At 31.6% G+C, this 26856-nt stretch overlaps 1 pseudogene; it reads right to left on the bottom strand.

Annotated features, from left to right (window-relative positions):
* Positions 1 to 550: 550 nt before the first annotated feature.
* On the bottom strand, positions 551 to 9922 carry LOC129288165 (YTH domain-containing protein ECT1-like; annotated as a pseudogene).
* Between the last annotated feature and the right edge of the window lie 16934 nt (positions 9923 to 26856).

Raw genomic sequence — 26856 nt, 5'->3', positions numbered from 1 at the left:
TAAATTACAAATCCATCGTAAAGCAGCACAAAGACATAGAGGAAGAAAATGATAATGATTGAAGAAATAATTTAAAATTTATGATTTTATTTGCCAAAAAATTATATTTTTTTTTTAATTTTATGTATATTGTTCAAAGTTTATATAATAAGTTATATGTTTTAGCTTCTACGGAGGATTTTCTGTGCTTTTATAGTATCTGCTCATTGCATAAAGTGTTTGTTTAACCCTGCTATATTCTGCACAGTTCTTCTACTTTAGCCAGATATTCTTCATGGTTCTTCAATGTCATGAAACGTTCACTTTTTTTCCAAGAATTCTAAGTGACAGGATAGCTTGAGATTTGCAATCCCTGCTGCTTCTCTTAGATATTCTAAAATGAAGCTGACAAAGCATTTTGCGATTTTATGATTTTATTGGCCAATAAACAATAAATTGCTTAATGAATCACACTACTTATAAACCACATATGATATTGTTTATTTTTCGAATTCTGTGCAATGCGACTTAGTCATTCTCAAAACCACGAGATCACCTCCAGAACAAGGCAAGAATAAAGATGCTCCATTTCAAGGTGCTTGCTTGCTTTATTGAAATGCCCACAAAAGACAAGGGAACTTTACAAATATTGAAATATGACACAGAGCTAATAAACTACCCTGACCCAAAATTATTATTAAAATAGGGAAAAAAAAAGAAAAAAGAAAAAGAAAGGAGGGAAGGGGGGATAGTTATAATTGAATCTTCACAAATAAGCAAGTGTGGCGCAGGGGGAACAAAGAAAGCTGCAAATAGAAGCGACGCACTCGAGAATCATTATACATGAAAAGCCATCCTTTATGTTGTCATGTAACCTTCATAAAAACCTTTTCCATTTAGAAACACTATAAACTCCAATAACTTCAATGATACCATTAGCAATTTCCTGCAAATGTAATAAGGTGAAGCAAGCATGATTCCAGTCAGTAACCACCAAATACTTTCATAGATAGTGGTTCAAACTTCCAACACAATAGGGTGTGACATCTTCCTAGCTGGTTTGGAGTGAAGAGCTAGTCACAGAAATACCACCTTCCAGCTTAACAACAGTATCCCTGGAGGCATCAGTGGTTAAACTACCTCCATCAGTAACGATCGCTTCACTGCTATTCTCTTCTAAGCGGACAACTTGTGCAAAGCTCTTCGACATCTGCTTCATAAAATCACCATTTATGTTAGCAGGACTCTTACGTTCACCTTCCCCACCTGTTATGGCCATCAGGCTGGCTTGCTGCCTTGCCTTCCGTTCTTGCATCACCTTTTGCCGGTCTTCATAGTAATCGAAGTCATCAAGGATGGACGTATCGGCTTCATAATTCTTGAAAATGGTCAACATTTCAATCCCCTGTTGTAATTTCACCTGAGGAGCTCCAAATTCAGAGTTGCAAGAAACAACAACTGTGAGTGGAGGGTTTCTGTCAAATGGAACAGCTAATGGCAATGAAATTTTAACTGCAGATAATCAAACAAAATTGGAAACCCATTTGCACGTTTATAAGACAAAACTGATAGAAACAGATTGATAAAACTTGTTAGTCACCAAGGGATAGGAGATATATGCTTATGTTGCCAAAAGTATGAGATCATTTCTCAAGAAGATAAACAGCTAAGCTTTTAATTGTTTGAAATATTAATGTCAAGAAGTATGAGATGATTTCTCAAGAAGATAAACAGCTAAGCTTTTAATTGTTTGAAATATTAATGTCTTATCTCTTATGACTAGATACACCACAGGCCCACCGCATCTACTTCAACTTTTAGTCTCCCCAAATTGAAATATTTTAAAACTACAAAGTAAAAACAGAAAAAGGATTTTACGTAATTTCAGGAAAAAAATATTCATCCTCAGATGCATACCTCCTGAGTATCTCGACTATTGGTCACAGGCTTGTTATCATTATTTTCAAGGACAATGTGTCGAAACTGACTGTTAGGAACATCTTTAATCATGTGCCACTTGACAGGAAATTGTCCACTCCACTTATCTTGTTGCCAGTAATCCACACTCTTGTCAAAATCAACAGGCCCAACCATTTCAGCCACCCCACAAAACTGAGCGCTAGCATTTACCTAGATGTAGTCGCAACATGATTCATTTTCACAGTAACCATGTGTAAAATTTAAAATTAAAACAAAAAAGTGAATGAATTTCAGAAACCAGATTTGGTTCCTATGATTTAAAACCAAGTATCAACCTCAAGCATGAATATCCTACCAAATATAACTACAGCAAAGCAGTATATTGGGCAGAATTAACACTTATGAACACACACACACACACACACACACACAAATGGATACACACACAAAAATTAGATCAGAACTTGTTCAATGTAAGAAAACCATCCACAGGAGAAATTGACAGAAAATCTAGAGTTCCTTAAAGCTTCTTTATCATGGGACTAAATTTCATTGTATGGGGTACTATATGTTACCTTCACCTTCTCCTATTACTTCCAGGCCTACATAAACCTTGCATCAGTGTCAGCTATCCTTCATTTTGTAAGCTTCCATAATTGACATGATAAATTCCATTTCGCACAACATTTTCAACAGATAGAGAGAAATTCTAATAAACATTCTAGCCTAGATTTGTTGCAATGGAAAAGGAATAAGTTACAGCTGCCATAGCAAGAAGATAGCAATGCAATCTTTGAGCCAGCTATCCTTCACTTTGTAAGCTTCCATAATTGCATAATAAATTCCATTTCACGAGATATTTTCAACAGATAGAGACAAATTCTAACAAACATTCTAGCTTAGGTTTTTGCAATGGAAAAGGGAGAAGTTATAGCTACCATAGCAAGAAGATAGTAATGCAACATTTGCACTCATAAGATGAAGAAATCAGATTATTACCGAAAAGAAGAGAAACACAGGGCAGGTATCTTGCTTCTCCTTTGCTTGGTGATATGCAGCATCTAACTTTCTATTTCCATTTGGCGTACTGGCCCAGACACCATATTTGATGCTCTTGTGGACATTATCTTCACTATAAGATTTGATGACAAAAAATTTGGCATCCTTGTAATCTGTGATAAATTCTGCCCGGTTAAAAGATTCAGTGTGGAACTTGGCAGAAGAAGCACTCTTTTTACTATTATCAACAGAAACATTTTCAGCTAACAAGTGATTCTTAAGTTTTGATGCCCTAGGACCTCGATTCTGCTCACTGAGTATATCATGAGTACCATCACAACTGCAAAAAGAAGCTATCCCCCTGTCACGCCGCCTACTATTTTCAAGAGAAATCCAGTTCCTGTCACTTACACGAAGACTGGAAATGGCAGTACCACCAAATCTAGAGCCCTGGTTAGGAACATAGTCTCTACCATAGGAGTTTAAACTAGATCCGAACCCATACAATGGTGGTTGTTGATGAGAAACCTGCAAAGTAACAAGAATGTCAGCAGAAAGTGTCTAAGCATAATACTGTTATTATCCAACAAGTTCCACGGGTAAACAGTAATAGATTTGTAATGCAAAGATGCTAGGAAACATTGCCTCACTTAGCCACAACACAGATCCTTCATTAGAAGAGTAATATAGCTTTTCGGTTATTGCACTTAGTATATCATATGAAAGTCAAGACTTAAAAAACAACTAGACCAATTAATTAATTCAGAAGTCCAGAGTTTTCCTTTTCTCGTAAACAATGCCATTCTAACCACTTTCCAACAGACAGAAGATTCTGATAAGTAGCAATGGGAACTGAGGTATCAAAGAACTTGTTTATATTCCATATTTTGAAAGTTTAAAATTAGATATTACAACAGTTTGCATATAAAGCACAGGTAATAGAACAAACCATTCCAGCACTCTGCCCAAATGACCCAAGTGACCCAAGTGGCTGTGGAGATACTGCTGGTGATAGGGGCATCATGGACATCTGCCTTTCTGAGGGTTTCGAGCAATCTGACCATATTCCATTTCCCATAGATCTTGATCCATCAAATCCTTGTTGGGAATCATGAAAACCAAATGAACCAGTGTTCCAGGAAAACTACCTCTACCAAAGGATCCCATTGAGGGATAGCCAGGTCTTGGTCCCAAAACCATGCTATCACCTGGTCGATCAACACCTACCAAGTTAGCAAGCTCTGGCTGGGATGCTGGAGCTAGCGAAGAAATATATGGTAAGCTAGGAGAAACTATCTGATGGTAATAAGGTGGCCCAGAGTAGGGAAATTGCTGGGGGGAGTATAATTGTGGATCTCCACCTACAGAAGGCAAAGGTGTTGTAACAGGGGAATATGGTCCATAAGGCATTGTGGGTTGAAGCCATAACCAGAATGGAAAAGAAGAGATGGATTATCATTGTAGAGACCCTAATATAAATGCAAGAAAAATTACATTATGTTGAGAATCACAAAATATATATAAATGTATAAAGATAAGAAAGAGAAGCCAAATTCTCACAGGCGATCCAACTTCCAATCCTTCAGAATTGATATATGAAGGATAATCATCCCATTCCCCGTTGGCATTTTCAAAACCTGGGATCAGACTCGCATTGCAAAAATAGTTAAAAAAAAAAGAAAAGAAAATAATTATTCCCTGCAACCCCAGTACACACAGACACAATATGAAATTAAAAGAGAAGAGGACTAAGATTTTTATCACCGAGCAAAACTTATTCCTCTCATTATGATTTGTTGCTGACATGTTTAGCTGATAATTGAACAAATGTGTACAGATCATAAACTTGTCCTCAATTATGTTTATAGCTTATTAGTAGAAAAGCAAAGATCTTGCATTCATGAAAAGACATTATAGAATAGTTTTTAAAACCCACACACATTAGCAAATCAATCTAACAGTACAATAATTTAAATATGAAATTGTATAAGCAATCTTAATGTATAAGAAATGATTCAAATAAAACCAAAATTCTTATCTGCCGTTTGCAAGCTAAGTATTAAAAAAGGGAAAACATAATCATCGATCCTTATAGTTTTATCGAGTTTTGCTTTTAGTTCCTATAGTTTTTTTCCAATGTTTTTAGTCCCTATAGTTTAAAAAAATATTGGGCGACGTTTGTTTTTCAGGTCCCTATAGTTTCAGTTTTTTTCTATGTTTTTAGTCCCTATGAGGATTGAAAACACTGGGCAAAAACTACAAGGGCTAAAAGCAAAATCCGATGAAATCATAGGGACCAAAACTTATGTTTTCCTTAAAAAAAATGATCAGAGAATTACAAAACACAATCGCAATATTTGGGATTCCCAATTATGCCTTTGCCTCAATGTATGTATGATATACATTAGTCAAAATCCTAGTCTTCAAACTAATAATAAAAGGTCAAGGCCTCATTTTGGTTCAAAAAACATATTTACCGTTTCACAATGGTCCTAAAAGAACTCTTGCTCCAAATAAATCCAGAATTTAAAAAAATGTTCCATGAAAATCCCAAAAGCTAACTCCAGGATGGAGAATGGAAGACCAATACTAGGAGTAGGAAATTCTAGAACTTAATTAAATTATTTTATGTTTAGTAATTGCCTTTATTTTTAAAAGTTAGGGTTTTATTTCATTTCGAATTAGATGTTATCTCATTTTATCTAGGTTTAAGTGCCAAATACATAATAAAAATTGCCATATCACATACAGCATGAGATGTCACGTCATCTTTAAGGAAGTTAATTGATAAAATCAGCCTCCAGAACTCATTTGGAACACTTTGGATCCATTGCAAGGTAAGGGACTTTGTTGGCAAAAAAAGGGCAAGGGACTTGAGTTCTGCATCTGGGAATTTCTTTCTTTGGATGCCAGCTTTCGAGCCTCTGCTTTGGACTTTGGAGTTTGAGGCATAGAAGCAAACCACAAAAGCAGAGTAGCTGTGAAATATGGGATTCTGAGGTGAGGGTTAGTAGCCTTCGGCTCTCCAACCTCATTTGGGATACGGCTAACCCAAAAGTTTCTAACAGAAACATTTTTTTTTTTATCTTATGGATTTAATTGGAGCAAAGTAATACCTTGAGGACCAAAAGAGGGTTTTGACCAATATTACAAAGTGAGAATTCTTTTAAAAGAACAAGAAGCATTTTTAGAAATAAAATTAACCTGGGTAGAAGAAAGCCTGGGCCTGTGGGGCATAGACATTAGGTGGGTAGAGAGGACAGCCTCCACCTGAAACAAATGATCCTGATTGACTTGTTGTCTCCCTTGAATGACCCATGGTAGAATCCTGAGAGACATTAGAAGAAATTGACCTACCCGGTATTGATGAATGAAGCTGACAAAGCACAGAAGGGATTATTTCTAAAGATATTAAATGCGATCAACATAAAAGGAACCATAAGCACATAGCACAATTAAAGGGCCAGAGATTCAGCACTACCTGATCCTTCATTTTGTCTGGTTCAGCTGCTACCTCTTCTGCATCATTTAGAATACTCAGCGACTTAGTACAATCTTAGAAACATAGGCAGTGCAAATTATGAATTCACATAAATAAACCTATGCACACAAGATAAATAGAAGAACGTAAATATGTTTTCACTTTTCAGGTATCAAGCAGGCATTTTATCCCAACCCATTCAAGAAAACGAAAAAGAAAGACTATCAGCAGCACACCATAGTGAGACCATGAACATTATCCTATCCTACAAAGTCTCCAAAGATAGAAAAACCTTGAAAAACTCAAGCATCCCTTTCCCAATATCTATAATTTTGCATGAGACGTTGCCACAAAGCTTTAGTTTCGTTTTGGCTACCAAACTCTTTTAAATCTTATCAGTGGAAAACTCCTGAATGACTGAGGAGAGACCTATTCTCCAAAAACTCCAAATAGCATAACAATTAAAATATGTATGTGCAACAGATAGTGAATTTTTCATACCGATGACAGATACAAGAGAAAATGACTAAAGGACTAGGAACCAGCAACAAAGCATCAATAGCATAAGCCAGTCTGGATGGGCTATCTATTTTTTTTTTTAAGAAAAAATATTTCCATTAAAAAAAATCTCTTTGAATGGGCTTCTTACAAAAGCAGAAGGACTGAAAAAGTCAAAATTAGGCTTCCTATAGAAGGCAGGTTTCCTAGTTTCCTTAAGAAACTCGTGTAACTAAAGGTATTGTATAGAAGACCAGAGTCCAGAAAGCAACTTGTAATAGATTTAGATATAGTATCCTTTCTGAGTGTTCATAAGGACTATTTACCCTTCTAATGAGCCACCAATATCAGCTGTTCTCTTTTCTTCCACTGCCATTTTTGTAAGATCACTCCTCCTCACACTGTAAGCAAAGCCACCCAACTGGCATCGTGCAGCTGCTGAGATTGTTAAATGATTGAGACTTTTACCAAAGATACTTCCTTTTCTTTCTTGTTTGCTCCCTCTTCTCTTTCATTCCAAAGTTATTGCCACTAGAGCATAAGTATTATTCTACAAACCATGCTCATTCACGCCATAAGAGAATACACAAATCCTCTTCCATGGTTGCAGGTCTATTGCTATTCATTTAGATGCTTCCTCTTCAGATGCTTTACTTTCTACCCTCAACATATTATTAGAGATAAATATTTTAAATAAATTGCTCAGTACATTTGATGAAGAAACGTTTTGTTATTTATTCTTTTTTATTAATAATTTTACTAATACAAGTACTTCTACATGCCAAAGAATTTTTGTTTAATTGCTAAGGATACAACTCTTACCGCATAAGGAAATGGGTTTGAATCCCACAAACTATTAGTGGAAACCTCATTGATGAATAAATTATAATTATAAATACTTCTATAAGTGCTTTTTGAGTCGTAAGGCCTACTCTAAACCTCATGAACCCCTAAAAACCAACTCACCTAAACTTTTGCATTCCAACAAAGAAAAAGTACTTCTACACTTATTACATCCAAACAAATGATGTAATTTGAAAAAAACTTTATTATCACATCCGAATGCAAATACGCTTTTATTTGTTATGACAGTTTTATCACAAAAGTGACGCCTTCAAAAGCCTATCCGAACAGACCCCAATCCTATTTAGTAATGAGAACAAAAAATACAACTTAACCTTTGAGGGAACAATAGATTTCCAAATATTTTTGTCCAGGGCAAATTTTTCCCTGTATGTTTTCAGAGATGATTTACACGAATAGAGACAAGAGGAATCAGGAGTCTGAATTATTATCTAGATTGGATGAAAAAATGATAGTACTAAAAGAAGCAGCAGGGATTGCAAATCTCAAGCTATCCTGTCATTTAGAATTCTTGGAAAAAAAGTGAACGTTGCCAGACATTGAAGAACCATGAAGAATATCCGGCTAAAGTAAAAGAACTGTGCAGAATATAGAAGAGTTAAACAAACACTTTATGCAATGAGCAGAAACTATAAAAACATAGAAAATCCTCCCTACAAGCTAAATCATATAACTGCCAACCAAATATCCTCCAAAACTTTGATTGGAGATCCGTCGCCAAAACTTACAGAAACCAAAAGGACCAAAAGGATCAAACTTATATAACATTGAGAAACAAATTCCCATGACTCCTGTGGGTAGCTAGAAGCACCACGTTGGCACCCCATCCAGTCTGATTCAAAATATACTCACTGCACATAACCTGATACCAACAAAGAAATCTTGAGTGAAATGCCAATATGCCATAGCCATACCCACTGAAGCAGGCTCTTACCCACCAAATTTTCTAGATCCAATCCTTTTGGACTTCAAAAAAAATCTCCCCATTCCGGAAGGTGATCTTTTTTCAAACCTCCAATAGCAGAGCAAAGAATCTTAATACTCCTCCCTAATCTCTATACCACACTGATAAAGGTAGGAAAAAGGGAATGGTGATGCTAGCAAACAAGAGTGAGTTAAGGGTTATTTGACAAAATCACCACCCATTGATTGGCATTCACTAAACAGGTAAAAATTTTAGTTGACGTAAGTTTCTACACAATGATATTGGAAAGATATAAATTTCCCAAATTAATGAACTAAATAGGAGCAATGGCAACAGGATGATGATTTACTTAAACTAAGATAGTTTTATCATAGATTTAATTATACATTTGTAGTTATACCTTCTTCCTTTTCAGTACACAAGATTAAGTATCTAATCAATGTTATGCAGAAACCAATTAAAAAAACTTATACAAAACTTGCATAGTAACGTTAATTGCACGGAATTGAACCAACATTTTTCCTGTCATTCCCAGATTTCTCTAAGACTACTCAGGAGATGCCGAAATAAATTGTGTTTCGTGACACGTGGAACAAATGCGTGTATTCAGACAGCACAACACTAGCTCCCCTACATAAGTAAATCAAAGCACACACAGTGATATATGATAAATTCAGACAAGAAAATTAAGTTTCTAATCCAAGAAAATATCCAGAACCCAGATCTGAAAACCAGACATCAATAACACAACCTAAACGAAGGTCCAGCTAAAGAAGTCTACGCTCAAAAACAAATCCCACAACTCTTCAACTTTTAAGATGCTCACCACAAAGATTTGCGTATAACCTTTCCAAGTACAAGTCATTGGCAACGAAGCACGAGAATAGGAAAACCTTTATTCAATTCTTGAACAATTATACAGCTTTCTTCACGTAATTTCATGCAAGGAGTTCAGTTTAGGCAGATTCATTGACCTCATGCAGAAATCACGTAAACAAAATAACAATAAAGGAGTTTGGGGAAGGTCAAGATCAAAATTTGACGAAATTGTATAACATAAACGAAAGAACAGCCTCGTCTACGTACCCGTTGTACGATCCGGACCCTGTGGTTGGGTTGCCGCCATGAATCTGAAGAGTAAAGATCTTCAACCCGCGCGAGGATCTCCGCGAAAAAAAAGATGCATAGACTCATAGAGTATATACCTATCTATTTCATCAAGTTCCTCATTTGTTGCTTCGATTTTAGTTTCATTTTGACATCGGATGTGGTCATTTCGTTAGTAAATTGCAATAGCCTTCGTGATAAGATAAATTTTAATTAAATATTAAATTAAAAAAAAATCAAATTCAAGGCCGTTTGAGCTTTTTAAATTAAATTAAAAATATAAGTTCATTTTTACATGAGAAAAATACTTTATCATTAAAACACAATAGTATGGTACCCGTACAAATAAATTATGATAATAACTAATAAGATAAGTATAGAATTATAAAATAAAAATTAAAAAATTTATCATGAATCTTCAATGTTCAAAATTATGGTGTTCTCTCTCTATTCCTTTCACTTTTTTTTTCGACTTATCTATCAATTTTTTTTTTTGTTTTGTTTTGTTTTTACTCTAGCAAGGAAACTACCATAATTAATCAAATTTAATACCTACAATTGTTGAAATATTTTCTTTATAAACCACAATATACTTTATTATTTTTATTGTGTTGATATATTGCGATTTTGTATTTTTTTTTTTACCATTTGTAGGTTTATTAATAATTAGATAGTTTGTAATATTTTTCTCACATATAATCCATGAAAAATTAAGATTATAAGATAAATATAAAAATTGCACGGCTCCATCTTTTTTATTAAATCAAGTGAGGGTAGAAAATTTTTTGAAGTCCTATAATTTTTATGATTTATAAATATCAGCAAATAAACATTAATATATATTGAAAATTTAATTTTCAATGCAAGCATCAATATTTTCAAATCTTGTAACTGTGATATTACAATATAAAATATCATTAAGATCAAAACACAAATTTGATGATTAAGTCATTATCTTCAAATACAAATTATATATAATTTTAAAATTTAAAATTTGATTAATTCATTTGACATTTATAATACAAATAAAAATTAAAATTAAACATAGATCATTAAAATATCATTTGAAATTAAGAAATTTGGATCACTATGAGTAAATTATTATGAATATGCTTTTCAAAAAAAGATTTATAAAGAGATGCCCAAGAGTCAAGATATATGAAGAGTAAAAGAAAATTACTTTGCATTGATGTGCAAAACCATGTCAATGTATATCTTCCTCTTCATTCAATTTTAATATACTGTAGAGTTGTAAAATAATTAACAAATCATCATACAATTTGCAATAAATATTTAAAAAACTAAAAATTAAATTCTATGAAACCATAACTTTACAAAAATAGAGCACAGTAAGTTTTTTTCAATTTTATTGCTTATGAAACATATATTTAGAATGATGGAGGAAAATTCAATAAAAAAATTACAAAATGCACACTTATGTGCAATTACCTCATATCTATCATGGATATGAGATATATCAAAAATTGAATTGCTCTTTTGATATCTACAAGCACATAACAACCTCATCACACCATTGATTAGGAATGAAAATCATCATAAAAAATGATACAAGGGGTGAGAGGGCATTGATGACGAAGGGAAAAGCCAGAGATAATAGAGTTTTGTGATTCTACTTGTCTTGATGAGGGAATGGAGCAATTGAATGATATTAGGATTGAAAGAAAATCCCGTGTACTTTATAATTGCTCAATGTGATCGTGTATTTGTGTAATTAAAATTTTAAAACTAAAAATAAGAAAAATTATGGGAAGTTATGATGATAGAAGAGTGGGAGAGAAATGAGGAAAATAGGAATTAAAATAACTCATTTAATTTTAAATATAATACTTTTTTAATATTTAAGAAGATTTGATAGAAAATATAATGTGCATGCTAAAATTGTATATTTTAGGTGGTGAAGAAGTTGAAAAGTTATGATCATGGATAAAATTATAGGAGAGAAAATTTAGGGATAAAAGAAAGTGGTTTCTACAATTTAAGATGATATTGTTATTATCTATAAAAAAAATTGGTATTATGTAAAAAAATATTTTTAGAAATTAATGTTGACATGGATAAATTATAAATATTTTATTAATTCATACATTTATCATTCAATTTTTATTTGTTTATTTATATGATTTAATTTATAAAAAATTATTTAAATTATTATTCATAAAATTATCATACCAATTCAAAATTTTTCACGAAATGACAATACTCAAAAAGTTATATTTGAGATTATGAGATAGAATATCAAAGATAAAATTTTTAAAAATAAAAATTTAAATTGTGAAATAGTTGAAAAATTATATTTGAGATTTTGAGATCATATGAGAGAAGTTACATTTTTAAATTATAATCTTATAAATTATAAAAAATATTTTTAAAAATTAATAATGATGTAAATAGCTTAGAATTGTAATATTTAAAAAAATTCACATGTGTCAAACTTGAAAAAGTATTTCTTATTTATCTATTATATATATATATATATATATATATATCTCACCAAATTCTACATGAATCATGAATCTAAGAAGTTATCAAAATGATAGAATAATTTAAATAACTATTCATATTTGAATTTAATTATATGTATGAATTAAAAAAATCACAAATTAAATCATAGAACAAGGAGGTTATTAGAATTATAGGATACTGAATAGCTAATCACATCTAAAAGAGGAATCATGGAGTTAGAAAATTATTAAATCATGAATTAAGAAGTTACTGAAATGAATAATTTAAATAACTATCTATATTTAAATTTAATTATATGCATGAATTAAAAAAATAAAAAACTAAATTGTAGAGCAAGGAAGTTATTAAAATGATAGAATACTAATAACTAACCATATCTAAAAGAGAAATTGTGGGATTAGAATATTGTTAGATCATGGGTTAAGAAGTTACTTAAATGAAGGAATAAAAATAAATTATATTCATGAATTCAAAATAATTTTGTAAATGAAATCTTACGTGATTTTCTGAAATTGTAGTATTTAAAAAAAAATAACATTTGTCATCCATAGAGATGTTCTTGTTATCCTTCTATTATATATAAAATGTGCATGCTGAAATTGTATATTTTAGATGGTGAAGAAGTTGGAAAGTTATGGTAATGGATAAAATCATGGGAGAGAAAATTTAAGAATAAAAGGAAGTGGTTTCTACAATTTAAGATAATATTGTTATTATCCATAAAAAAATTGGTATTATGTAAAAAAATACTTTTAGAAATTAATGTTGACATGGATAAATTATAAATATTTTATTAATTCATACATTTATCATTCAGTTTTTATTTGTTTATTTATATGATTTAATTTGCAAAAAATTATTTAAATTATTATTCATAAAATTATCATACCAATTCAAAATTTTTCCGGAAATGACAATACTCAAAAAGTTATATTTGAGATCATGAGAGAAAATATCAAAGATAAAATTTTTAAAAATAAAAATTTAAATTGTGAAATAGTTAGAAAATTATATTTGAGATTTTGAGATCATAGGAGAGAAGTTACATTTTTAAGTTATAATCTTATAAATTAAAAAATATTTTTAAAAATTAATAATGATGCAAATAGCATAGAATTATAATATTTAAAAAAATTCACATGTGTCAAACTTAAAAAAGCATTTCTTATTTATCTATTATATATATATATATATATATCTCACCAAATTCTACATGAATCATGGATCTAAGAAGTTATTAGAATGATAGAATAATCTAAATAACTATCCATATTTGAATTTAATTATATGCATGAATTAAAAAAATCACAAATTAAATTGTAGAGCAAGGAGGTTATTAGAATGATAGGATACTGAATAGCTAACCATATCTAAAAGAGGAATTGTGGAGTTAGGAAATTATTAGATCATGGATTAAGATAATTTTGTAAATGAAATCTCACATGGTTTTCTGAAATTGTATTATTTAAAGAAAATAACACTTGTCATTTATAGAGATGTGCTTATTATCCTTTTATTATATATATATATATATATATAGATGGTGTATATACCATGGTGATATTAATTAAATTATTACAATATAAATCAGAATCCATCAAACATACTTGAATATAAGTACTAGATCTTGTGGTGAACAAAAGTGCCACATTAGAATTATCTTTTTTGAGTAATTAATGATATTAATTAAAATATAAATTATAATCCATCTAACACACTCCCTTTACTTTTTATTATAAGATGCTTTTAACTATTTGATATATTTTAAAAAAATTAATTTTTTTGATATTGTAAAAAAATGAAATATACTTTTATTTTATACTTAGTTTTGAATAATAATACAACTATATTAAATACCTTTACGCTAATTAAGAATGAGTAAAATTAAAAAAAGTAATTTAATTATTATAAAGTATCATATATTTTGAATAAAAAATTATTTATAAAATGTGTCTTATAAATAGCACCGAAGAAAGTACTTTACCAGAAATTCTTGTCCCAACCACTTCCTTTATATTCTATTCAATAAAATTACACAAGTGCAATCAAATAAAATACTATGTGTCATTTTTTCATAATTTTTTGAAATAGTATGTCTATTTAATTTATTACATTTTCTTTTCCTACTATCGTTATAAATGAGAGGAAAGATAAAAGACAAAAAAAAGAATAAAAATAATTTAAAGTGACATGAATGAAATGTAACACATAAAATTAAATGAATTTGACATGATATATTTTTATTAGATAGTATATGTGATACATAGGGTCATGCAAAAATTTCTTGATACTTAATAAAAATACTAGATTGAATAAAATAATAAAATAGATAAGTTATCTTTTTTTGGTAAATAAATATGATAGAATTCTGTAAACTAAATACCAAAACTGTTTTTCATCTTAAATTTCATTCGATAATAGTTGTGATGCATTAAGTCTATATAATTACCAAGTCGTAATTATGCACGGTAATACAAATATTGTTATATTTATGCTTGAGTAATCCTTTTAGCCCCAAAAATCCTTCAGTAATCCTTAACTTTTATTGACCCAAAAAAAAAATAATCTTTGTACTAGTTATTTCAATTTAACTTTTAACTAGTTCATTGTATATGAAAACTTTGAGTTTATATTTTGTAATAAATCACATACTACTTGGCACTGCCAATTAGTTTAGATTTAAGTTAAATCTCATTTCACTAAATGAGTTCTTCAAATGATTAGTTAAGGACAAGACCATGTGCAAGAGTGATGGAAGGAAATTCCTTCTGTTTTTTTTTTTTTAAATGTAAAAAAGTCACCCAACGTGCCAAGAACAACAATGAAATTATGTTAAAGCTTAAGGGATTTCTAGCACTTATAAGCAGATTAACAAAGATTGTAGAGTTTAAATCTTCATTTGAAACCTAACAGGCAAGCCAATCAATGCATGTGTTTGCTTTTCTAAGATTAAGATAGAAATTTATCATCTAATCTCTCATAATAAAATCTTTAATCTCGTTGGTAACATCTGAGAGAGGATGGTTTGAAGTAAAATCGAGTTAAATAATGATACGCATGTCAAGAAATGAAAAGCTCTTATAATAAGACAAAGCGATCTACAATCAATCATCAAAAAAAAAAATATAATCATCAATCTTTATAGTTTCATCAGGTTATGCTTTTAGTTCTTATAGTTTTAATGAGATTGAGTTACATTTGTGACTCAAATTCCTATAGTTCTAATATTTTCAATCTCTAGAAGGATTGGAATATTGAAAAAAAATTATAGAGACTAAAAACAAAACCTAAAAAAATCATAAGGACTAACAATTGTATTTTTCCAAGCTTCAAAGACAAATTTGAATGAGAATCATTGCTGGAATATTTTCAAAGTGAAGAGATATCTTTTCGAAAAATCATATCCTTATAATTATATCATTGTAAATTAAGAAAATTTTATGAAAGGTTATTCATAGAGTTATAATCACCAAGATCATGTCTCTTTAATTTAATTTTTAAATGTACAATTGAAAGGTTATAAAACTAAAATGTATCACTTGGTGAAAGAAAATATATTTCAAGAAAGCTTAATATATTTAAAGGATGCTACTTTTTATGAAAAGTTATTATAAAATAACACTTGAATTATATTAATTATTAAACTATATTGTTTATGAATCACCATAAGAATATCCATGCACCAACATAATCATAATCCATCATAGGTTTATGAACCAACAAATAAAGAGTTAAGACATTTAAGTAAAACTTTATTACTTAAAAGATATAATGTCAAGGCATCATTTCAGTATATATGAATATACCTTACCATCACTCATTTTGCATGTTTGACCATTGAAATTCACTATCTTTATTTTAAGTGTATTATAGATAAACTCAAATTATCACTCCATAAAAATTATTATTATCTTAACTTGAATCTTGAAAGTGCAATTCATATTCAAGGTCTTCATTATATTTTGAAAAAAATTCATCATTAACCAATTTGTATTCAAAGATTGAAATAGGTGAGAGTGAATTAAATTTTAAAAAAATTGCTGCCCACGTGTTGAAGACATTGTACACAACTTTCATTTTCATCTTTATTTATTTTATTTTTCATAGAGCCATTCCCACCAATATCAATAGTCCAATGTTGTTTTTGCATATCAAAAAACAAAAAGCTCTCACCATCAAGGCATCAAGTGAAGGCCTAGAAAGAAAACTAAAATAAAATCATTATCAAAATTGTGCACCCGCGTGTTAACCGTTTGATATAACTTTGTTTTTATAAAAATAGGCTTGAAGATATCTAAACTGAGCGTATAAATTCTTGGGAAGGAGAGACTTATGACGGTCAAATTTCTTTAGAATAATTGCTTAGTTCAGCTATTGAGAAAATGATTTAGATGCAAGGATTAAAAAACATTTTTATTCATCAACCGTTAGCAGCGATTAATATCATACCTTTTTTTTATTATAATGTCATAGTTCAACATTTGAAAATAATGCCCTTCTAGTTAACAAAGGCTTAACTTTGACATCAATTAAATTTTCCTACGTTACAAATAAATACTAAAAGTGTAAGTTTATTTCTTACTTATATAAAAAAAAATAAAATATCAGTTTGATTTACCATTTTGACAGACTATCGGTTGACTATCAAACAGCAACAAGCAATTAAAAATAATATATTTCATCTTTGTTGTAAACAATTACTTTGTCCAAGCTCCCCCGTTTCATCTTCCACCTTATCTCATTGACTAGAGCCATAAGATAACATAAGGGTGTTCAAGATGTACCCGACCCGACTGACTTGTACCGGCCCGTGCTCGTCCCGATCATATTGGGACGGGTCTATCCCGGCCCGAAAAAATTCGGGACGGGACTTTTATGGGACAGGGCCAAAATAGGGACGGGACAGGACGGGACTCGGGCCAGCCATCGGGACGTCTCGTCCCGTCCCGTTTATATTCAACATATATATATATATATATATATATTAATTTTAACTATTATTTATTTATTTTAATTAAACTGATTTTTAATGGTATTTTTCAATTTTCAGCTTTAATCCCAAGGACAGCTAAGACACGCACGGTGGCACGCGGCAGCAGGGAGTTCATTTTTATTTTTTTCCTTTCCAGTTTCCACTTTCCATTTCCAAACCCAGACTTCGGTTTCCAGCTCTTCGCCTCTCCCTCAAAGCTCCAGCTCCAAGCCTCCAACCCTCAGCCGCAAATCAGTCACACAGCTTAGCAGACCTTCGGTTTCGGTCCTTCCAACTAGAGGCTACCTCCGCACCACAATCTGCACGTTGCTCCCTGAATCTCCTTTCTGAACTGTTATTATTCGCTTCGTCGCGAACGCTTTCAGATCTGTAAGGTTATTTGACGGACGCAGCTGCAAGGTTATTCTCTTCTACCCAGATCTGGTGCTACCTCAAGTCCATCATTCTCTTCTACTCAGATCTACAAGGAGTCCTTAAATCTAGTGCGTTTCATTTCTCATTTGTTGTCTTGTTGAAGAATGCTGAGAAATAAATTACTATTCATATTAGGAACAATAAAAAAAAGATGACGATGATAATAATGATAATTCCTTGTGTGCGTGGAGTAGAGCAGTTTATGGACTGTCATGTCAAATGGAAGACACAAATAAAAACAAGACAAAAGGGGTCTTGATTGATAGAATGGAATAACAGGATAACGATTTGTATTTTCAGCCTGGGAATAATATATGAAATTTGAAAACTTGAAAATGAAATATTGTGGTTTCCCTGATTGAGCATATCTCAATGTGTGTGTATAATTAAAAAATAATATACCATATTGTGATAAAGAATCAAGGCCGAAGAAGTCTGGAGACCTAGACTAAAATTATTATAGAGGCTTCTTAAGTTATGATATAATTGATGAATTATATAATTTTCATTAAGACTAGCTAGGTTTCACGCTCATTTTAATAGTGTTGGGTAAAAAAAGTTCATTTTATTATTACTTTTTTGAATTTCAAAACATACACAGAGCCATTTTTCAATGAATGAGTGATAACCAATAAGATATTACCGATAAAAATAACAAATAATATATCACACATTCTCAATAATTAAGATCATAATAAATTAATTTCTAAAAGAAAAGATCAATAGATTTTTCTATTTTATGAGTTGCCTCAGTGGCCTATATATAGGTAATTAAACACAGCCATGTTAAGAATGCTAGTTGAGAATCAAAAAATGGGACTTTGTTTAATGAAAAAATAATGAATAAAATCATGAATATACTATTAATAGATTTCACAGTTCCATTGCTAAAAGAAAATACTATTCATATTTGAAATATATATGCCCATGTATATACTATTTATATTTGTAGATTGACAAAAGTAGATACTTCATTACAAATGCAGTATATATATCCATGTTTTAATTAACTTGATTATATTAATTTGCATGTTAGAATTCTATTTAACAAGAACAAGAAGTAGTGGTGCTTCCAACTGAACCTGTTACATGCACAATTTTATTTGCATTCTCTGGATTAAGTAAAGCAAATATTGACCATATAAATTATTTAAATATTTAGTTATATGATTTAGATTATTTGCATGTGTGGAAATTTAATGCCCTTGATTTTTATGCATGCCTATTTGAATATTTAATATGAGGTTTTAATCAGTTAAGGGTAGTTGTTGCTGCTGCTGTTGGCTAAATCTACATTGCGAAGAAAAATGGCCACTACACCCACCCTTCAAGAAAATGTAGAAATAATAGAAGGAGATCCTGAAAATGCTTCATCACCTAATATTGAAGAGGAAAATGAGTCAAAGAATGAAGGAGAAAGTGGAAGAAAGAGACATAAATCAGCTGTTTGGGCGCATTTTGAAAGGTTGCCATTGGACAAAACTAATGGAGAACCCCGTGCTAAGTGCAAGTATTGCCCAACAACAATTGGTTGTGACTCTACAAGACATGGGACAAATGAAATGAGAAAACATATAAAAAGATGACCCAGAAATCCGAACAAAGCAAACAAGTTGGCACAGTCTTTGCTATCGGGCTCTCAATTAGGGTCATCTAAAACTTTGAGTCATCATCTATTTAATCAACTCGATTGCAGACAAGCCATTGCTATATTTGTGATATTGGATGAAATGTGTTTTAATGTTGTGGAAGGTGATGGTTTTAAAGAGATGATGAGAAGGTTAGAACCTCGCTTTCAAGTCCCTTCAAGAGCGACAATTACTAGAGATTGCTACAAGTTATACCTTGAAGAAGCTAGAAAGTTGAAAAGGTATTTTAAAAAATCTCAAATCCGTGTTTCTCTCACTACTGATACTTGGACTTCTAATCAAAATGCCAGTTATATGTGCGTAACTGCTCACTGGATTGATGAGCATTGGACATATCAAAAGCGAATCTTGAATTTTTGTGTAGTTGAAAATCATAAGGGAGAAACAATTGCTCAATAAATTGAGAAATGCTTGCTGTTTTGGAGCATTGATAAGGTGTTTACAATCACAGTTGATAATGCTTCTTCTAATGACACTGCTTTGGCATCTTTAAAGGGGGTCTTGAGGCATTGGAATGGTTTAGTTTGTGATGGGGAGTTCTTGCACTTGCGTTGTTGTGCGCATATCTTAAATTTGATTGTTTCTGATGGTGTGAAGGATATGCACAAGTGTATTGAAGGCATTCGGAATGCCATTAAATATGTGAGATCTTCTCCATTAAGGTTTCACAAATTCAAGGAGCTTGTGAAAAAAATGAAAATTTATTCAAAGAGGCTACTAAGCATGGATTGTCCAACTAGATGGAATTCAACTTACATCATGTTAGAGAGTGCAATTAAATTTTACAGTGTTTTTGAGAGGATGGAGCAGCAAGATAATGATTATAGAAACTTCTTCTTGGATAAAAATTTGATTGGTCCCCCTAATGAAAATGATTGGAAGGATGCAAAAGATTTTGTGATCTTTTTAAAGGTGTTCTATTATATTACTTTGTAATTTTCAAGATCACTTTATGTGACCTCAAATGTTTGCTTTCAACAAATAGTTGATGTCTTTGCAATTTTATATGAAAGTGCAAACAATCACGATTCCTTGCTTTGTGATATGGCTAAGAGCATGTTGACCAAGTATAATAAGTATTGGGGGAACTTAGAGAAACTTAATCTTTTACTTGTGGTAGCAGTGGTACTTGACCCAAGGTATAAAATGAAATATTTACAGTTTGCTTTTGAGGATATGTTTCCTGAGGCTACACAATGTGAAGCTATGACAAAAAAGGTCTCAGATGTCTTGTATCGTTTGTATAATCATTATTCAAGTGGGGTTGACACATCTCAAACTCAAAGTCAGAGTCAGAGTCAGACACAAGGAGCAAGTGAAAGTAGTTTGATTCAATCACTTGGATCAGATCGTAGGCCTTTAACTTTCTTAAGTTCTAGGTCTAGGGCTTCATTTCAAAGGTTTCTTGCCCAAAAAGAGACTGAGATTCAAGCAGATAAGTATGCAGAGGTGGACAAATATTTGCATGATGAGTTAGCTGAAGCATTGGATCCAAATTTTGACATTTTAATATGGTGGAAATTGAATTCGGCTAAATATAAAGTCCTTTCCTTGATTGCACGTGATGTATTGGCCATGCCTGTTTCCACTGTGTCTTCAGAATCTGCATTTAGCACAGGAGGTCGTATAATTGATGATTTTAGGAGCTCCCTATCTCTAAAGATGGTTGAGGCACTAATTTGTGCCCAAAACTAGCTATCTCCATCAACTGCAAAATTGAAGGGTGTTGACGTTGATAATTTTAACGATACAGAGCAAGCTGTGGAAGGTAATATCATTTTTTATAATTGATTATTTCTTTTAATATGATTTAACTTTTTGTTTATCTATATTTAATAATTTTTGTTTATATTGTGTTTATTGTTTTATTTTCAGAAGAATCATTGGCTTCAAATATCTCAGTTGAAGAGGAAGAGCAATGACTCGAAGTTGAAGTTGTCCTTAGGGCTTAAATTATTGATTCTTGACTTGTTGTTGCACTTATCACTTGGAAGTTACTTGTCTTTGTTGAGCTGTATTTATTGAATTGTTGTTGTTGTTGTTTGTCTTTTGAATATTGCTGCTGAAATGTTCTTCTCAGACTTGATTTAATTTGATTTTTTGTTACTGCTTTTTTTTCCTTTAGTGGGAAATCTTGATATTTCCAAAAACATTCTTTTTCTTGAATTTTTTTCTACATGACTAAGCATATTCTTATGGGGAAGATGGCGGCATCACTAGTTGAGACTATATTGTATAAAGAACAGAAGAAGGTCAAGAAAAAGTAGTAGGTTTAATACCTTGACACAGTATAGCTTTGCTTACAAAGCATGCAGTAAATTTATTTCCTCTAATTTGTTTCTTTCTTTGCCATAGCAATTTTTAAGTATCAGGGTTATGAATTGCAGGGGTATGCTAAAAGTAGGAGCAATCTTTCTTTGCCACTTATAAATTGCAGGGGCACACTAAAAGTAGCTTCTTTCTCAAAACTTTAATGTGTTTTTACAGTAATTTCAGTTTTGCAATTAATGATAAATTAATTATAGGAATACTTTAGGCAAACGACAAGACTAAATTTTTTAATTTCAATATGATTTTGCAGGGAAGGAATTTGAAGTGATTGAGAATATGCAAAGAATTCAAGTGCCGTTCAAATGGAAGCAGTATAAGGTAATTTTTTTCTCTCCAAATCTCCCATAAAAGTAGGACATTGTTAAGAAATATTTTCAAAGAAAAAGATTTGGGTGTTGAGTTGTAAACAAAATTTAATTTATATGGTATAATTCTTTTAGTCTATCATTACTTCTATGATTAATCATATTCATAATGAAATTTGCATTAAACTTTTTTGGGGTTCTAATTAATGTAACATATGCTTTTTCTTGTCAAGTAATAAGTTGAAAGATTGTAACAATCTTGTTGATGTGCATTCGGGATGTCCTGGTCCCGGCCCGGTCCCGTCCTGACTCCTTTCGGGACGGGACAGGACACGGGATAAATTTTGAGCCCCGATCATTTTTCGGGACGGGCCACGGGACGGGGGTGTCCCGGTCCCGTCCCATGAACACCCCTAAGATAACATACGCACATATGGGCCTGTTGGATATTCAACATTTAATATTTTAAAAGTATTTTCCTAATTAACTCCAAATCAACTTTTGAGAATTACTTCCTACATGTTATTAAATGTGAATTCGAGGAAAATCATATGGTGAAATTGTTGAAATATACTTTTGAGATGTAATTCCCTAATTTTTTATATCACCATGCCACCTTTCTTTGGCCCAAAAAAAAAAAATGCCGCCTTCAAAATTTTCAATGACTTTTTTACTTTTAACCTCCCTTTCTATTTTTCTTCACTCTTAAGACTATTTTTGTATAGTTATTTTTTATTTTACTATCAATAATAATTGATCTTTCCTGCAAAAAACTAAACCACAAAAATCTAAAATTGCTATTATAGATCAAGGAATTCAATTAAAAAGAATACCCAAAGCCTCAACAGTACTCCCTTTGGTTCGCATAATTGATCTTTCCTTTGGCAAAAAAAAAAAACACACACACACCCCCCAAACCAAAAAAATAAAAAATAAAAAAATTTTTATGCAAATTTTGATGCTTTTGGATATGATTAAAGCTTATTTTTGGTTGTAGTTGAGTAATGGACAAACTCATTGACTTATTTAAGGTGTTGGGGAGTTAAATCAAGTCTCTAATCCTAGGTTTATGAGTTTTATGGTGATTTAGAATTTTTTTTTGAGAGTTTGAACGAACCCTAGGCATAATTTGAGAGTTTTTGGACAATGTCGATAATTGGATGGTGATTTTGGTATGTTGAGATGTTTAATATGATGGTTAGAGTGTTTAAAAATGGTTGATATTGTGAGATAAGGAATTTGAGTGCTATGGGTATTTGAAACCTAGTGAATTTGGGATTTTTTCGAAGTGACAATTGATTATTGTCACTTCATTGTGTAGCTTGAGCTTTATCATGCATATAAAACATATGGAGCTAACGTTAAATCACGATAACCCTTTTGTGACAAAGATTTGAGGTAACGGAATAATTTATACTATTTGATTATATTGCATAACTATTTGTGAGTAGATACATTAATTTATTACTCAATATTTGATAACCTTGCATATTGTGCAATGTGATTTTGTGCATGTAAATTTATTTGCAAACGATGAGAATGGTGAAAGTTTTATATGGACTAGTTGAGGAATTTGAAATGTGTGTGTTTGTGTTATATGATGAGTGTGATTATGATCTTGTTAGGGGGTGGGAGTTTATCCGTAGGAAGGAGTAGTGAAAATTTATATGGCATATATCTCTTTAGTGTTTAGTGAGACATGATGTTAGAGATTATCCCCTTAGTATCCATGTAGGATATGGCGTTGGAGAGTGATACTCATCAGCATCAGTGACCGGTGTTAGAGCAATGACACCCCGATTCATATGTAATAGAGGGAGACCATAGTCTAAAAGTAAGATAGGACACTTTTGGCCGGATGATCTTACCATTGAAGGTGAGCTCAAGCTATTTTGAATGTGCACTTGGTCCAAGAGCCTATGATTTTAATCAAGGTGATATAGAGGCTCGGATGGTAAAATAATAATGCTAGTGGTAAATGATTTGTGTTTATAGAAAAGAATTGTTGAATATGCTAAAAATGTGTTTTAATGCTTAATAGCTTTACTCCATATGGTTGTGCATGTTAATTAATAGTAGTGAATTATTCTATTACTGAAATGTTTATTTCACCTCGTGGTTATATTTTATAGGTGTGGGCTTTAGTAAAGGCAAGGGGAAGGAAAGGGTGACCAAAGAGTGAAGAGCTCATTCGTATAACTATTCTCCTTGTCAATTTGGTTTGTAACAAATATGCTATAAATATTATGCCAACATGACATTGTTTTGTTATCACTTGTATGAGAATATATGAAATGGATGTGTATCTTGGCTTAAAATTGATGCTATTGTGATTGAATGAGTGTGTTCGGCCAAAATACAATTACAAGTGATATAATTGTGATGATTTATGTATGAAAATGACCAAAACAATATTTGTGTTAATTTTTATCTACCTCTTTGTGTCGTTATGAATTGAGGATTTGGTAGTCATTTTGAATATTTGTGTGACATGAATGGCTATTTGTTTTGTGTGTGGTCCATTTGAAGTAATCAAAGTGATTTCGGAGCTAATGACATTTGGTATTGTGAATTAGACACCTTGAGATGTGTTTTGAGGTAAAAATGAACCATTTTGGGTTCAGGTATCTATCTTTTTAATGGATGATTATTTGAGTGTGAAACTAGTTCCATTTGTTAGAGTGCTCGAAGAGCTTTGTATGAACACTTAAACCACTCAAATAAAATGTTGGATGGCGAAACGACACGTTCTAGAAGTTCGAAGTGCTATCATGATAGCAATCTGCTATCATGATAGTAGGTGTGTACTGCAGCGCAAATGCTTGCTGAGGGACTCATTCCTTTATACCATCTATCACAGTAGGTGTGGCCTGCACTGTGATAGAAAAGCCAGATTTTGGAAAATTTTCAAATTGTATCAACTTATGTTTAAGTAATGTTTGATTTTCACGCTTCCGTTATCATATGTGATTGATTTTAAACTTTGATTTGAGCTCAAACAACTTTGGAAAAAGGGTGTTCTTATGATCCCAATGTTTTAAAATAATTACCTTTAAACTCTTGGATTGTGATAACTTTTTTTTTTTTGAGATTTTAATTTATCCTGGTTCTCACAATAGCGTGTAAGTGTGTTATCCTGATAATATCAAGGCAGACTTTACACATATTACCTTCCAAATCAGGTATTTATTTAGAGTTAAAAACTCTAATGCTATTACCAGACCCCACTCTCCAAAATAATTGTTGAATCAGCAATTCTCTTCCATCCAATAAGCTCGACCAACATTAGGACGCCCTTCTTCCTTTCACTATAGACAAAAAAAATCTAAATTAGGAAAATAAATTCCTTTAATCATCTTACGCCAATAATCATTAAGATTAATAAGTAGCCTTTAAGCAAATTTAGCCAAAAGAGCTTTATTAAAAGCTTGAAGATCTCTAAAACCCATTCCACCTTTAGCTTTAGAAGTTGAGAGACTTCCCCAATTCTTCCAATAAATATTATTCTTTTCTCCTTGCTAGCCCCACCAAAAATTAGAAACAAGTCTATCAATCTCAATACATGTCTTTTTAAGAAAAGTAAAACAAGACATAAGATACATCATAATGGAATTTGCAACAGATTTAATAAGCACCTCCTGACTAGCAAAAGAGAGAATTATGCTTCCAACCTATCAACTTACCCCTAACCTTATCCCTCACATTGGCCAAAGCAGTAGCCTTTAACTTACCCCATACTACAGACAATCCTAAATACTTTCTTGAATTCACATAACAAGTAATACCTAAAACTTGAGCAATCTTTTTTCTACTATCATCAAGCATATTAGCAGAAAAGAAAAGGCATGATTTATCAAAATTAATACACTAGCCAAAAGCAACATAATAAAGTTCTAAAATCTTCTTCAAAATCCAACAATTATCCATATCAACATTGATAAAGCATAAAGAATCATAAGCAAAAAATAATGGGATAATACTGTCGCTTTCCTTGCAAGATTAATACCTTTTAAATCTCCTCTTTCAACATGATATTTAATCGTCAAGGATAAAACCTCACTAATAATGATAAAAAATTAAGGGGACAATAGGTTATCTTGTATAACACCCCTTTCTAGTCTCAACTTAGTGACCTATCTTCCTGAAATTTGTAAATTAAAAGCAACCGTTGAAACACACTGCATCATCCAATCCACCCACTGATTACAAAAGCCCCCTTTCATCAGAATCTCCTTTAAAAAACTCCACTCAACCCTATCATAGGCCTTAGTCATGTCTAGCTTAACTGCCAATTCCCATTTATTGCCTGTCTTCTTGTTTTTTAGATGATGAAAAGCTTCATGAGTCACTATTACATTATCTTGAATTTGTCTACTAGCAATATAAACTCATTGACAAGGAGAGATAATGCTCCCTATCATCTCACATTCTAAGAGTCATACTCTTTGAAATTATTTTATAAACCACATTACACAGCCCAATGGGCCTAAACTGATCCACAGATTCAAGCTTCTCAGTCTTTAGTTCTAACACAACACTAGTCCTATTTAAATCTCTCATTGAACTTTTATTCTCAAAAAAATATCTCACCATTTTACAAACTTGATCTTTAATCTCTACCCATGAAGATTGATAAAACAAAGCAGAGTAATCATCCAGACTTGGTGCTTTCATAGCCCCTAACTAGAAAACAACATGCTTAATCTCTAAATTAGTGACAAATTGGGTTAGTAAAGTATCATCTTCTATAGAAACAACCTGCCTAACATATAATAAAGCCTCTTCAACCATCTCAGACCCTGAAGAAGTAAATAACTTTTTATAGAAGCCTTTAAAAGCATTATCAATCTCATCCTGGTCTTCTAACCACACACCACTACTATCTTTTAATCTTAAAATTTTCTTTC

The sequence above is a fragment of the Prosopis cineraria genome, unplaced genomic scaffold (assembly GCF_029017545.1).
Source record: "Prosopis cineraria cultivar Desert tree isolate PC_DT_omini unplaced genomic scaffold, ASM2901754v1 PC12, whole genome shotgun sequence".
Taxonomy (NCBI): Eukaryota; Viridiplantae; Streptophyta; class Magnoliopsida; order Fabales; family Fabaceae; genus Prosopis; species Prosopis cineraria.
This window is presented reverse-complemented; position numbering and strand designations above follow the sequence as displayed.